We start from the raw sequence: 14,813 nt of genomic DNA on the forward strand, positions 1-14,813 counted from the left end.
AGCTGACTTTGTCTCCCTTCCCCTGGCAATGAATTGTCTGGAATTGATCAGACATCGTCATTCCCAGCCTCTGCTGATTTTGTAAACTTCCCATCTGCAGCTTGGCCATTCCTTCTACCTGGATATCCAAGTGTAGTATATTGTTTGGATTTGTACCCAACAATTGGTGTGCTAGTGATGTCTAGTAGGGATTCAATTGTAAGGATATGGGACCTGAGGATATGAGTCAATGTATACACATTGGTGGGGCACACAAACACAGTCGATGTAGTGAAGTGTCAAGCTGCAAAATCACAGATCATTACAGGAAGCCATGATACAACCATAAGATTATGGGACATAGTAACTGGAAAAATACAGGTTACCTTAACATCACCTTAAATTACAAAAAGTCCATGAGAGTTGTGGTTTCGTATCTAACGAGTTACATATTTGCATCTGGTTCTCAATATAATATTAAACAATATATATTTAGTCTTATGTATATTGCAACAGCAGATTCTAGAAAGGACCATGCTCTATCTTCCTTCCATCATTCCTAGTATCTAGCATTGTGTATCAACCAATTCAAAAGCATTACTTCTGTTGAGTTCCAAATTACCTAGTTTACAGCTTTGATTGACATATTGCCTTCTAAAGTTCAGTTGACTCCCCATTTAGATTGAAAACATTATGTAGGCAGTTTTTTTTTCTTAGTAGAGACTTAGGTACTGATGTGGTGATGGGACCTGGACCTCTAAAAGGAAAAGACCATGTCTTTGAACACAGCCCAGCCCCTGAACTATCCCACACAACCCAGTCCCTGGCTTTTTACCTGAGGTATCAGGTCCATCCCAGGCCACCTAGATGCTCAATAGCTCTTTCAATACTCCTTTCACTGTGGCTCTCTGACTACTTGACTACTTAACTGCCTTCATTGTCTGCACCTGGCTTACCCCAGGCCATTTACCACTGCTCAATCCTATCCAGATCTTCTATTTTTTTCTGGTGTATAAATACCAAACTTACCCCCATTAAATTTTGAAAGATTCACTTAGAATATAGGCACCCCAAACTGCATTAGCAGAACCTATAGGAGTTGGAATAGCCCAATTCTCATATTGTAAATTTCTGAGATGCCGTTTTTTTTGACATTGCACAGAATTCCTCCTGTATCCATCACAAAGACCCATCTCTTAAAACAAAGAATCTTACAAATGAAAAAAGAAAGATGAAAAGAAAGAAGAGAATGCCCTTAGTCTTGATATTTGTCCCATCAAATTGATTCAAACACCTGGTCTATATTTGGAATCAAGGGGGCAGCTAGGTGGCGCAGTGGATAGAGTACCAGCCCTGAAGTCAAGAGTACTTGAGTTCAAATCCGGCCTCAGACCAAACATTTGACACGTACTAGCTGTGTTACCCTGGGCGAGTCACTTAACCCCAATAACCTAAAATAAAAAAAAAATCATAAAAAAATCATATATTTGGAATCAATATAATATTGTGTAGGAGTTGAAAGATACTTCAGAAGCCTTCTTTTCCAATATACATTGGACTAATAATCACCTCCTAAAATCCCTAACAGTAAACCCCAGGCAAGGGCTCTGGATTATGTCCCTGCTAAGTCTTCTTCCTTTGCAGGTTACATATTCACTATTCCTGCCTGGGCTCTGAGCAACAATTTCTCAAATTGAACATGAACTGGGCTTTTATATTCTTTTCCCAGATATCTCCACCCCTTTTCCATTCGCTAAAGAAGGTGGGAATTACTATCCTCACAATAAGTGGCGTTGTAGAAAAATCATTTTCCCCCTAATCCTGGACCACCAGCTCAGCACCATATTTACTTACATTGTAGTCTGAGATACCTTTTCAGTACATCAGGGTGTTCAGTGCTCAGAAACAATGAAGAGGGTGGTTACTCTCTGGGTGAATTAATCACAACAGGCTCCTAATTATTTATTAAGCATAAAGTGCTTGGACAAAGGAGGTTAAAGTCTTCTCTTCAGTGAAGAGAGCTTTTAACTAAGTGATCACACTGCAGCAAATCTGGCCATTATGTTGAAAGCCTGTTTCTTTTTTTTTTTTTATACACAAATTTATTTATTTTTAGTTTTCAACATTCACTTCCACAAGTTTCTGAGTTCCAAATTTTCACCCCATCTCCCCAACCTCCCACCCCAAGATGGCATGCATTCTGAGTATCCCTTCCCCTAGTCTGTCCTCTCTTCTATCTCTCTCCCCTTCTCTTATCCCCTTCCCCTTCTATTTTCCTGCAGGGCAGGATAGATTTCTGTACCCCATTTCCTATATTTCTTATTTCCCAGTTGCATGTGAAAACATTTTTTTTAAACATATGTTTTTGAAACTTTAGGTTTCAAATTTTCTCTCTTCCTCCCTCCCCACTCCCCCCTCACTGAAAAGGCAAGCAACTCAACATAGCTTTCACATGTGCAGTTATGCAAAACATGACCATAGTAGACATGTTGTGAAAAACTAACTCTATTTCCCTTAATCCTATCCTGCCCTCCCATTTATTCTATTCTTTCTTTTGACCCTGTCCCTCCTCAGAAGTATTTGCTTCTGATTACCCCTTTCCCAATCTGCCCTCCTCTCTATCACCCCCCTTCTCTCTTGTCCCCTTCTCCCCCTATTTTCCTGTAGGGTAAGACAGATTTCCATACCCAATTGAATGTGTATGTTATTCTCTCCTTAAGCCAAATCCTATGAGAATAAGATTCACTCATTCCCTCTCACCTTCCCCCATTTCCCCTCCACTGTAAGAGATTTTTCTTTTCGGTTTTTTTTTCTGAGATAATTTGCCCCATTCTACCTCTCCCTTTCTTCTTCTCTGAGTATAATACTCTCTCATCACTTAATTTTATTCTCCAGATATGACCCCTTAATCTTCAGCTCACCCTGTGTCCTCTGTCTATCTATCTACATATACATACATATAATTTTTTTCCTCCAACTACCCTAATACTGACAAAGGTCTCATGAGTTATAAATATCACCTTTCCATGCAGGAATGCAAACAGTTCAATCTTAATAAGTCTCTTATGATTTCTCTTTCCCGTTTACCATTTGAGTCCTGTATTCGAAAGTCAAATTTTCTATTCAGCTCTGGTCTTTCTATCAAGAATGCTTGAAAGTCCTCTATTTCACTGAATGACCATTTTTTCCCTGAAGGATTATACTCAGTTTTGCTGGGTAGGTGATTCTTGGTTGTAATCCTATCTCCTTTGCCCTCTGGAATATTATATTCCATGCCCTGTGTCCTTTAATGTAGAAGCTGCTAAATCTTGTGTTATCCTGATTGTGTTTCCACAGTACTTGAACTGTTTCCTTCTGGCAGCTTGTAATATTTTCTCCTTGACCTGGGAACTCTGGAATTTGGCTATAATATTCCTAGGAGTTTTCCTTTGGGGATCTCTTTCAGGAGATCTGTGGATTCTTTCAATTTCTATTTTGCCCTCTGGTTCTAAAATATCAGGGCAGTTTTCCTTGATAATTTCTTGAAAGATGATGTCTAGGCTCTTTTTTGATCATGGCTTTCAGATAGTCCAATAATTTTTAAATTCTCTCTCCTGGATCTATTTTCCAGGTCAGTTGTTTTTCCAATGAGATATTTCACATTGTTTTCTAATTTTTCATTCTTTTGGATTTGTTCTACTGTGTCGTGATTTCTCATAAAGTCACTATCTTCCAATTGCTCTATTCTAATTTTTAAGGAAGTATTTTCTTCAGTAATCTTTTGGACTTCCTTTTCCATTTGGCCAATTTTCTTTTTAGGGCATTCTTCTCCTCATTGGCTTTTTGGACCTCTTTTGCCATTTGGGTTAGGCTATTTTTTAAGGTGTTATTTTCTTCAGTATTTTTGTGGGTCTCCTTTAGCAAGCTGTTGACTTGTTTTTCATGATTTTCTTGCATCACTCTCAGTTTTTCCTTACTTCCCTTACTTGCTTCTCAAATCCCTTTTGAGCTCTTCCAAGGCCTGGGACTGATTCATATTTTTCTTGGAGGCTTTGGATGTAGAAGCTTTGACTTTGTTGTCTCTTCTGGTTGTATATTTTGATCTTCTTTTTCACCAAAGTAAGATAATATAGTCTGACTCTTTTTGCTCTGCTTGCTCATGATCCTGGACAATCATTTGAGTTTTAAACTCTTTGGTAAGGTAAGAGTCTGCTTCCAATGTGGAGAATGTACTGTCCCAAGCTTCAGGGGGTTTATACAGCTGTTTTCAGAGATACTTGTAGGGACCTGTAAATTTTCAGTTCTTCCAAGGTTGTATGATAAGGGGTGAGGTGTTTACTCCTTTCCTGGCCTGTGACTACAAGTACTCCTTTCTGTCCTGTAACTGTGAGGAGGGGTTCCTCTCAACAGCCACTACAAGCCCCACTAAGCCAGAGCTCCTCCTCACCCCAGGACCGCCACCCAGAACTGTGGCTCAGATCCAAACACAGACAAAGCAAGAGATTCCTGCCTCAGCACTGGCAAAGAGATCCCTGCAATCCCTCTCTGATCATCCACTGGATTCCCCCTCAGTCTGTGGGCCGGAAGCTCGGGAAGCAGCTATCCCCCCCACCAGGGCCACGCTCTTGGGGAATGGAGGTGAGACCCTGCCTTCCTGTCTCAGCACTGCAGAAGAAGACTTTTCCCACTGACCTTCTAAGTTGTCTTTGGCATTTGTGGATTGAGGAGTCTGGAAACCTCCACAGCTGCCCACAATTCAGTCCTCTGAGGCCTGCTCCAGTTTTGCTGTGGCCTGCATGACCATGCTGCATTGCGCTGAACTCCCAGCGCGATACACCTTTCTGATCAATCATCCAGGTTGTCTTGGGCTGGAAATTTGTTTCACTCTGTCTTTTTGTGCATTCTGCTGCTTCAGAATTTGTTTAGAGCCTTTTTTTATAAGTATTTGGAGGGTTTTGGAGGAGAGCTCAAGCAAGTCACTGCTTTCACTCTGCCATCTTGGCTCCGCCCCTGACCTAAGCCTGTTTCTAGGGTTCTCCATTCTTCCCACTCTATCCCACTTCCACTGGTATGTACCAACAACTGCTTGGACTATCACCACCAATTACTCTTTTTCCATTAAGTCAAGTCTAGTCAAGTCAATAAATATCCATTAAATGTCTACTATGTTCCAGGCAAACTAAGCACTAGATTAAGTGTGAATCATTCAACAAACACAAGTCTTAAAAGTGTTTTTTCCCCAATCCCTTGAAAAACGAGAACTGCAATCATTTCACTATAGATTGATGAACTAACAATGTGGAAATCTCTCCAACCGTTTAAAGGCCTGATGCGGGCCCCAGTCTCTATGAAAGGATGATCATTGTTGTAAGAACTATCAATCAATGGGGTTTGAGGTGGGGAGGAGGTGAAGGGGAGGTTGACCACAGGGAGGGAGCAGCCCAGTGGTATTTAGGGGCAGAAAATTACATGGAAGTCAGCAGTGTTTGGCCTTAAATCCCATGAGTTGGAAAAGGTGACAGATCCATATAAACTGGGCAGTTGTACCCTGAAAAATGTCTTTTCTAGGCAGAGGACTGAAGTGGCAAAAGCACCACGCAAGAGGAACTATTTCAGGGTTCCCCAGTCTTGATGGAAAAACAGATTTGGAGACAAGGATTTTTGATAAGTCACTGTTGCAGGTTGACAGGGGCCCAGTTGTCCTCTGAATTAGTTATGGAGTAGGTTGCTTGGTATTGCAAGGTAGCCCACCATGTTCCATGAAGCTTGGAAGCACTGCTTTGAGGAGCAGGAGTCAGATACCTGTCCTTACCAGTCTACAGTTTGTACAGGCACTGGGGAAATACCTGCAGGAAAGTTTCCTGGTATTACTAGTTGGAAACTTGACAATGCGATTACCACAGAATTCCAGGCAATGGCCAGTAACAAGAGAGCCAGGAAAAACAGTTTACAGAAAAAGCAGCGATGTCTCAGGAGGGGTTATGGGAGTGGTGGTGATCGGGTGCTTGCATTTGGGTGCTTGTACTTGGACCCCAGTTTCTCCCTAGCCTCAGAAACACTGTCCCTGACAATTTCTCCCCAGCCCAAGGACCCTGTGCTTAGCAATTATGTGTGAGTGGGCCCCAGCAAGACCCTTATCTCTCTTCCTGGTGCAGTTCTAAACAGCACCTGAAGGATTTATTAGTTTAAACTGGCTTTGCACTGGGTCATAAAGACATTCTTACCCACTACTATACTATTCCACCGCCCTACTACATTATCTGCATCCTGGGCTCCTCATTAACTGTATTCTAGAGTTAAGACATATGTATACTCCCTACATCTATCTTGTCAAACAAGACATTGATTGGTGGCAAACTGGACAACTCTCAGTTACCCTGAACTCTAGTTGACTTTGTGACGTAGCAGGCCTAAAACCACACCTTCACGTGGCCCCCCTTGTGGGCTTTTCCTAATGAACTCTGGGTAAAAAGCCTGCGCAGTAGGTACGAGAAGTGCATGTTCTTTTAAGAACTGACCACTCCTAAACCACTCCCTAATCCCACCCTGAATCCCCCAGTTAGCATATTTGGCACACGTTTTATTGTATTTTATCCTATACAAACTTTAACTGTACCTCTAAGGTTGCAGAATCCTTGCCCGCTGAAAAGCGTAACAATCAACTTTGCCACCTTGACTTAAAGAATGCTTGAGTCAGTGAATTCATTCCTGATGACCCATCCTGTAATTCAGTCTTTGAGGGGTCACAACCTCTCAGCCCACAACAGTGGGGGTGACTTGAAAACCACAAGGAAGTTAGGTTCTTAGTTGCCTCTATAGGACAAAGTGAATGCCAATAAGTCATCCATTTCAGACCTTGAGGGTATCCATTGAGATGAGCTGGGTTTGGATTCTTCTTTGACAGTGATCTAAGTTATTTGCCTTGTCCTAGAACAATGATTTCTATTTCAAGATTGTAGTGGAAATGGAAATGTGTGTGTGCATGTGTGTGTGTGTGTGTGTGTGTGTGTGTGTGTGTGTGTGTGTATGTGTGTGTGAAATTCACTTTGAGTGGTTGAAATGACAATATAGGCCTGGTCAGTGGTTATTGGCCTTTTTTCTTTCTTTCTTTCTTTTTTCTTTCCTTCCCCCCCCAACTTATTTATTTATTTTTAGTTTTCAACATTCACTTCCACAAGATCTTGAGTTTCTCCCCACCTCTCCCATCCCCCTACGCCATGATAGCCTACATTCTGATTCCCCTTTCACCCACCTTCTCCCTTCTATTCCCCCCCACCTTGTCCCTTTCTTTTTCTATTTTCCTGTAGGGTAAGATAGATTTCTACATCCCTTTGCTTGTGTATCTTATTTCCCAGTTGCATGCAGAAACAATTTTTAATATTCATTTCTAAAACTTTGAGTTTCAAATTCTCTCCCCTCCTGCCTTCCCACCCACCATTATTGAGAAGGCAAGCAATTCCACATAGTGTAGTCATGCAAAATTCTTATATAATAGTCATGTTGTGAAAGACTAACTATATTTCCCTCCATCCTATCCTGGTCCCCATTTATTCTATTCCTTCCTTTGTCTCTGTCCCGCCTCAAAAATGTTTACTTCTGATTATCCCCTCCCCCAATCTGCCTTCTCATCTATCACCCCTCCCTCTCTTATCACCTTCCTCCCTACTTTCCTATAGGGTAAGCTAGATTTCCATACCCAATAGTCTGTGCATATTATTCCCTTTTTAAGCTAAATCTTATGGGAGTACAATTCTCTCATTCCCTCTCGCCTCCCTCTTCTTTCCCTCCACTGTAAAAGCTTTTTCTTGCCTCTTTTACGTGAGATAATTTACCCCATTCTACCTCTCCCTTTCTCGTTCTCCCAGTACATTCTTTTCTCACCCCATCCCTTCATATTCAACCTAACATGTGCCATCTGTCTATATATAAATTCCTTCCAACTACCTTAATACTAAGAAAGGTCTCATGAGTTACAAATACTATCTTTCCATGTAGGAATATAAATATTCAACTTTAATAAGTCCCTTATGATTTCTCTTTCCTGTTTACCTTTTCATGCTTCTATTCAGGCTTTTATTTGAAACTCAGTTTTTATGTTTAGCTCTGGCTTCTCAAGAATGCAATAAATTCATTTACATCAGTGAATATCAATTTTTTCTTCTCATTGATTACACTCAGTTTTGCTGGGTAGGTAATTTTAATCTTAGCTTCTTTGACCTCTGGAATATCATATAACATATGTCTTCATGCAAAAGCACTGTTCTGAAAGGATTTTTTTTTTGTGATTTGTTAAGGTGACCAAGGTTTTTTAGCCACTAGATCCTATAATCTTATGATTGTGCCATGGTTTCCTGTAATGATCTGCGGTTCTTCAGCCTGACACTTCACTGAAGCCACCGCATTTCTATGTCCCACCACTGTGTGTATCGTATTGTACAATTGTAGCTTCTGGAGAGGGGGAGGGTGGAGGAAGGAAGGAAAGAAAGAACAAAGTGAAAAAGTGCATAGCAGAGAACAAAGGAAACAAAAATGAAATAACAAAAAAAGAACAAAAGAAAACTTTCAAGGAAGTAAAGATGGACAATTCTGAACACAATGTGTAGTATTTATTATATAGGCTTTCTTGAAATGTAAATGTATTGCTTTTTTTGTTTGTTTTGGGTTTTTGTTTTTTACTTTTCATATTTGCATTTCATTTTTTGCTGTACAAGGTGAAATTTTTATATATACTTAACATTTTTCCGAGGTATCTAAACATTGTACAAATATATACAGGGGTATTCATATTTAATTTTATTTTGTACATCTTTATTTAAACAGCTGACTGTACACAATACAAACAGTACTCACATGATGTACAGCATAATTTCACTTGGTATGTATTCTGCATTGTCAAAAAAAGAAGTTAATGATATACTGTGTTCTTCAATTTCAGATTAGTCTGAATGTTTTCCTAGTAACAAACTTGTGCTCTAAAATATTGTTTCATGATTTTCTTTTTGATATGGAAAATCCTTATTTTACTTAAGTACATGCCAAATTACATTTTCATAACTGTTTACAAAATGAGCCATTTTCTACAATAAGTTGATATAACTGTACACAAGAGAACTGCTTAAACTATTGGCCTTAATGTTAATATCAAACTGGGCACAGAAGTCCTCAATGGCTGATTTTTTTTTAAAGTCCAACCTGAAAAGGTGAGTCTCACCACAGAGGAAATTAAGCCAACTTTGACAAAAAACACTGAAATAATTTCAGTTTTAATGTTCAAGGCAATTCAGGTTATTTTGTTTGTTTATGCGTTTGTTTGTTTTTTCCCATTTGGCTCATTCTGCTGTCAATTTCCCTCTTGATCAAGATGAATTGTAGATTTACTTTCAGATAAAGTAGTGCTCATTTCTTCAAATGTTTTGTTACTTATGCTATCTTGTTCCACTTCACACAAATAAACATCTACAGTTTCCTTTGTGTTCTTTATGTGTACTGTTATACAGTCTTCTTTGGGAGTTGGCACTTCGAATTTGGTTTCTTCTGGTGCCATAACTACAATAACAATTTGTTCTTGGAATGCTTGAATATTATGTATGTCTTCATAGGTCACAATTTCTAATATTTCATTTCATTTGTCATCTGTTAGTTCAAACCTCTGCTGAGCACAATCCTTAATCCAAAGATTTTTCCATTACTCTTAAATAAGTTCATCCCTATCATTTTTTTTTGCTGCAGTACTTTTGCACCAGTACCACCAAGATGAGATCCAATCCACTGAATATAGTTCTTAGATCTATCTTTTCTGAATGAGGTTGATACCATCAAATACATTGGTGATGTCAAATACTTTTTGTTTACCTACTCTCAATGTTGCAACTTCATTTAAATCAAGATTTGATGAGCTCCATAAATTTACGAGTTAAATAAACCAAAGATAGATCATAACAAGGTTTTATCACTCTTAGTGCTTTTCTCATGGCCATGTATTGTGCATTTTCTTCTAAACTAATCCTTATTTTTTGAGGCAGCAGGCTCTTCATTTGGACTCGCAGCTGGGGGTTTCAGTTCATTGATTCCAGCTTCCTCTGGCAGGCCTAAGTGTCCGAGGTGGGGTCTGGGTACCCAGCTGCAGCCTTCAGGACACCAGACATCTTCTCAGGCAGGCCAGGTCCTGAGGCTTGTGGTCTGCCTCCTCCTGGTGAGATCTGTGGCAGCCCAGGCCCTGATTAAGCCAGAGCCACTCCCTGACCCCTCCCTGAGGTGCCCGCCCAGCTCTCCCAGCAGACTCCCTTATTGCTATATATTTTGAATCCTCTCATAAGTTCTGCTGTGCACATGGCAATTTTTTTTAATTTTATTTTGTATTCAAGTTTTAGTATTTAAGTTTATAGTATGTTTTAGTTATCTAATTAAATAAACAAACAAACAAACAAATAAATAAACAGATAGATAAATGAATGAATGAATGAATGAATGAATGAATGAAAAGCTTAAAAAAAGCAATGGAAATTCTCTAATAGTCTAGCATTCTTAGACATTTATATCCATTTAGCATTTACTGGGCCCAAGGCTTTATCATCAAAATTTGTCACTTGATCCATTCATTAATTAGAGAGACAGTCCAGAACCCATGCAACAGTAGTTTTATACTATTCACATGTAAACTCTATATGAACTGCTGGGGCAAATGAGGAAAAGACTCATGTGAAATTGGCAATTCCAATTTGTGACACCTTCACTTTCATCAAGGAAGCTGATCTGGTCATTTATTTTGGTGAGAAAAACAATTTAGATTAAATACTTCCTTTAATCCAAGCTCTTTCCCCAATTATTCTAAAGGAGAAATGCTACTACATTTGTTCTTGTCACTTATTTTCACAAGCATATTCACCTCCTCCTTACCTCCCCACTTGCCTGTAAGGCCTGTGACCACTTCTTACTTTGCTTGAAAATATGATCTATTTTATGGAAGTGAATAAACTTTGACCTTGACCTCACTCTGGTGCAATATCAGAAACACAAGATTTCCAGATGTCTGGACCAGAAATTTCTCTGAGGCTAAGCAGAGAATCCAGATTGTTTGTCTCAATTTGTGCTCTGAAGGAAACTTCAACAGTCCTGAGACCTTTCAGGGACTCAGAAACACTTGGATAGGAAAGTATATTTCAATGAAGTATGCTTCAGTCTGTATTCAGACACCATCAATTCTTTCTCTGGGGATGGATAGCGTTTTTCATCATAAGTCCTCCATAGTTGTCTTAGATCGTTGTATTGCTAGGAATTCTGTGTACTTTATAGACAATGTATTTCACTTTGCATCAGCCCATGCAAGTCTTTCCAGGTTTTTTCTGAAAGCATCTTGCTCATCATTTCTTATAGTACATAGTGTTCCATCATAATCACATACCATTATTTGTTCAGCCATTCCCCAACTGAGGAATATCCCCTCAATTTCTAACTCTTTGCTCCCAGAAAAGAGCTGCAATAAACATTTTTGCACACATAGGTCCTTTTCCTTTTTGTTTTTTATCTCTTTTGGGATACAGACCTAGTAGTAGCATTGCCAAAAAAAAAAAGGGTATGCATGGTTTTATATCTTTTGGGCATAGTTTCAAATCGATCAAGAGAATGGGTGGCTCAGTTTACAACACCACCAATAGTGCATTAATGTCTCAATTTTCCCATACGCCCTACAATATCATCTTCTAAGCCCTCTGATCCTTTAATGTAGAAGCTTCTAAGTCTTATTTTATCCTAGCTGTGTCTCCAAGATACTTGAATTGTTTCTTTCTGAATGCTTGCAGTATTGTGTCCTTTGCTGGCAGTTTTCATTTTGGGATCTCTTTCAGAAAGTGATTGTGGATTCTTTCAATTTGTATTTCACCCCTCTGGTAGCAGAATAGCAGGACAGTTTTCCTTAATAATTTCTTGAAAGATGATGTCTAGGGTCTTTTTTTTTTCTAGATCATGGCTTTCAGTTAGTCCAATAATTTTTAAATTATCTCTCCTGAATCTATTTTCCAGGTCACTTGTTTTTCCAATGAGATATTTTACATTGTCTTTTATTTTTTCACTCTTTTGATTTTGTTTTATTGTTTCTTGATTTCTCATGAAGTCATTAGCTTCTATTTGCTCCATTCTAATTTTTGAGGAAATATTTCATTTAGTGAGCTTTTGGACCTCTTTCACCATTTGGTCTAGTCTGTTTTTTTCAAGGTGTTATCTTCTTCAGTAATGGTTTTGTGTCTTCTTTACCAAGCTATTGACTCATTTCCCATGATTTTTTTTTTGCATCACTCTCAATTCTCTTCCCAATCTTTCCTCTACTACTCTCATTTGATTTTCAAAATACCTTTGTGGCCTGAGACCAATTCATATTTTTCTTGGAGGCTCTGGATATAGGAGCTTTGACTTTGTTGTCTTTTTCTGAGTGTTTTGAGCTTCCTTGTCACCATAGTAACTTTCTATAGTCAGAGGTTGTTTCTTCCCTCTCCCCCATTGTTTGCTCATTTTCCCAGCCTATTACTTGATTTTCAACTCTTCATTAAAGTAGGTAGAGGTTACACTGTCCCAAACTTCAGGGGTTTTGTGCAGCTGTTTTTCAGACATACTTCTAGGGATCTGTAAGTTTTCAGTTCTTCTAAGGTTGTGTGATCTATGGAGAGGTATTTATCACTCTCCTGGCCTGTGCTTTGGTCTGTGAACAACCACAAGCACTTTTTTCTTCCTTGGAACTTCCTTGGCCCTCCCCTCCCTCTACTGTTGCTACAAGCTCTGTTATGCTAGTGCTCCTCTTCACCCTGAGACTGCCACCCAGGACTGTGACCGGGATCCCAGTTTGGGCAAAATAACAGTCCTGCTTCAGTACTAGAAAAAAGACTCCTGTAATCTCCTTCTGACCAATGTTGTTGCACCCTCTTACCATCTGTAGGCTGAGAGCTCTGGAAGCAGATGCTGCTGCTGTCCCTGCTGATCCAGTCATTTTTCAAGGCCTGCTCCTAGTTTGCTGTGGCCAGGGCTGTGCAGGCATGGCCTGCACTGAACTGTGCTCCTCTTTCCTCCTGGTGCAACAGGCCTTTCCTGCTGACATTCCAAGTTGTCTTCAGTTGGAAATTTGTTTTGTTCTGTATTTTTGAGGACTCTCCTGCTCTAGAATTAGGTTACAGTTTCTTTTTTTTTCAGCCAAAAACAAGGTTTATTAGAAGATTTGTCATCTTGGCCATACTCTTAAGGAGTCTGAACATTAGTGAGTTATTGGCTAGATTACAAGAATCTGAGCCTAGAGTCATTTTTAAAGGCACTTAGAGGAGTTTGGCAGAGAACTCAGGTGAGTCTCTACCTTTACTTCACCATCTTGGCTCCACTCCTGCGATATCATATTATATTCCCAGATAAATAGTTTACAAACATATTTATATCAGTCTTTTAACACTTGATGGGCATTCAGGGAGAACCTGCTCCTCTGGTGTGAGGGCTTGCTGAGCCCTTTTCAGGACTGCTCATTCACTTTTGGTGTCTACCTGATTTCTACATCTCTTTTAACACCTTGCTCTCTTCTAGGCTGCATTCAAGAAACATCCCCTTCAAGAGATTTTTCCTGATTCCCAAAACTGTTATTGCCCTCTCAAAATCATAGTACATTTATATTGTTCATATCCTGTTTTTTATTGATCTGTTTTCCCCGATAGAATGTAACTTCATTGACTTTAGGGGATGTCTCAGTTTTCTGTGTGTATGTATGTATGAATGTATGTATGTGTATGTATGTGTTGCATGCATACACACACACACACACACACACACACACACACACACACACACACACATATATATATATATATATATATGCACACATATTTCATTGTTCAGTCATTTCAATCATGTCTCACTCTTTGTGATCCCATTTGGGGTTTTCTTGGCAGAAATACTAGAATAGTTTGTCATTTCCTCCTCCAGCTCATTTTACATATGAGAAAACTGAGGCAAACAAGGTTAAGTGACTTGCCCAAAGTCACAAAGCTAGTACATGTCTGAGGCTAGATTTGAATACATGAAGATGAGTCTTCCTGACATTAGGCCCAGCGCTCTATCATTACACCACTTGGTTGCATAAACACACATGTGTATATGTGTATATATCTGTATGTAAATACATGTACATATATACAAGTATATATGTACATTTATACAAACACACATGTATCTGTATGTGTCTGTGTTGTATATGAATGTCTAGTACCTAGCATATAGCACTGGACCATTATTTGATAAAATCCAGCTGAATGGATATTGATCAAAATCACAATGAATATGAGTTTCATGGGGAGGAAAAGGGTCTAGCTCAGAAATATCAGGATCATTTCACATTTTTAATATCCCAGACAAGAAAATTTTATATTAACCAATGCTGTTTCCTATTCAATCAGGATAGTGTGTGGACCAAGTATTTTCAGTGCTTTACAGAAAAGACTGGGGTTGCTAGACAGAAAAACAGCTACAATTGATAGTGTGATTTCAGATTTACTAAATTTTCTAAGTACCTTGGCTTAATTACGAATATATTTGATTTTCTGTGAATATATTTGATCCTCACAACAATGCTGATATGTAGATGTTACTGTTGTTCTCATTTTACAGGTGAGGAAACTTAAGCAGATAGAGGTTAAGTCACTTATTCAGGCTCACATATATAGCTAGTTTTTGAGTCTGGATTTGCATTCCAGTCTTTTAGAATCCACTTCCAGGACTTTATCTGCTGTACTATCTAAATGTAATAAAAAGAGACAAAGTCTGCAAAAGAGTCAGCCTACCTCCATAGGTTTTAGATCCCTGCAAAACACAGGGGAGTTTTGGACTAACAC

The 14,813-nt window shown here is 39.1% G+C and overlaps 1 pseudogene; it reads right to left on the bottom strand.

Moving 5' to 3' along the window:
- Positions 1 to 47: 47 nt before the first annotated feature.
- On the bottom strand, positions 48 to 9,992 carry LOC110195006 (transcription factor E2F6 pseudogene; annotated as a pseudogene).
- Positions 9,993 to 14,813: the final 4,821 nt, after the last annotated feature.

The sequence above is a fragment of the Phascolarctos cinereus genome, unplaced genomic scaffold, assembly GCF_003287225.1.
Source record: "Phascolarctos cinereus isolate Bilbo 61053 unplaced genomic scaffold, phaCin_HiC Scaffold_726;HRSCAF=1367, whole genome shotgun sequence".
Lineage (NCBI taxonomy): Eukaryota > Metazoa > Chordata > Mammalia > Diprotodontia > Phascolarctidae > Phascolarctos > Phascolarctos cinereus.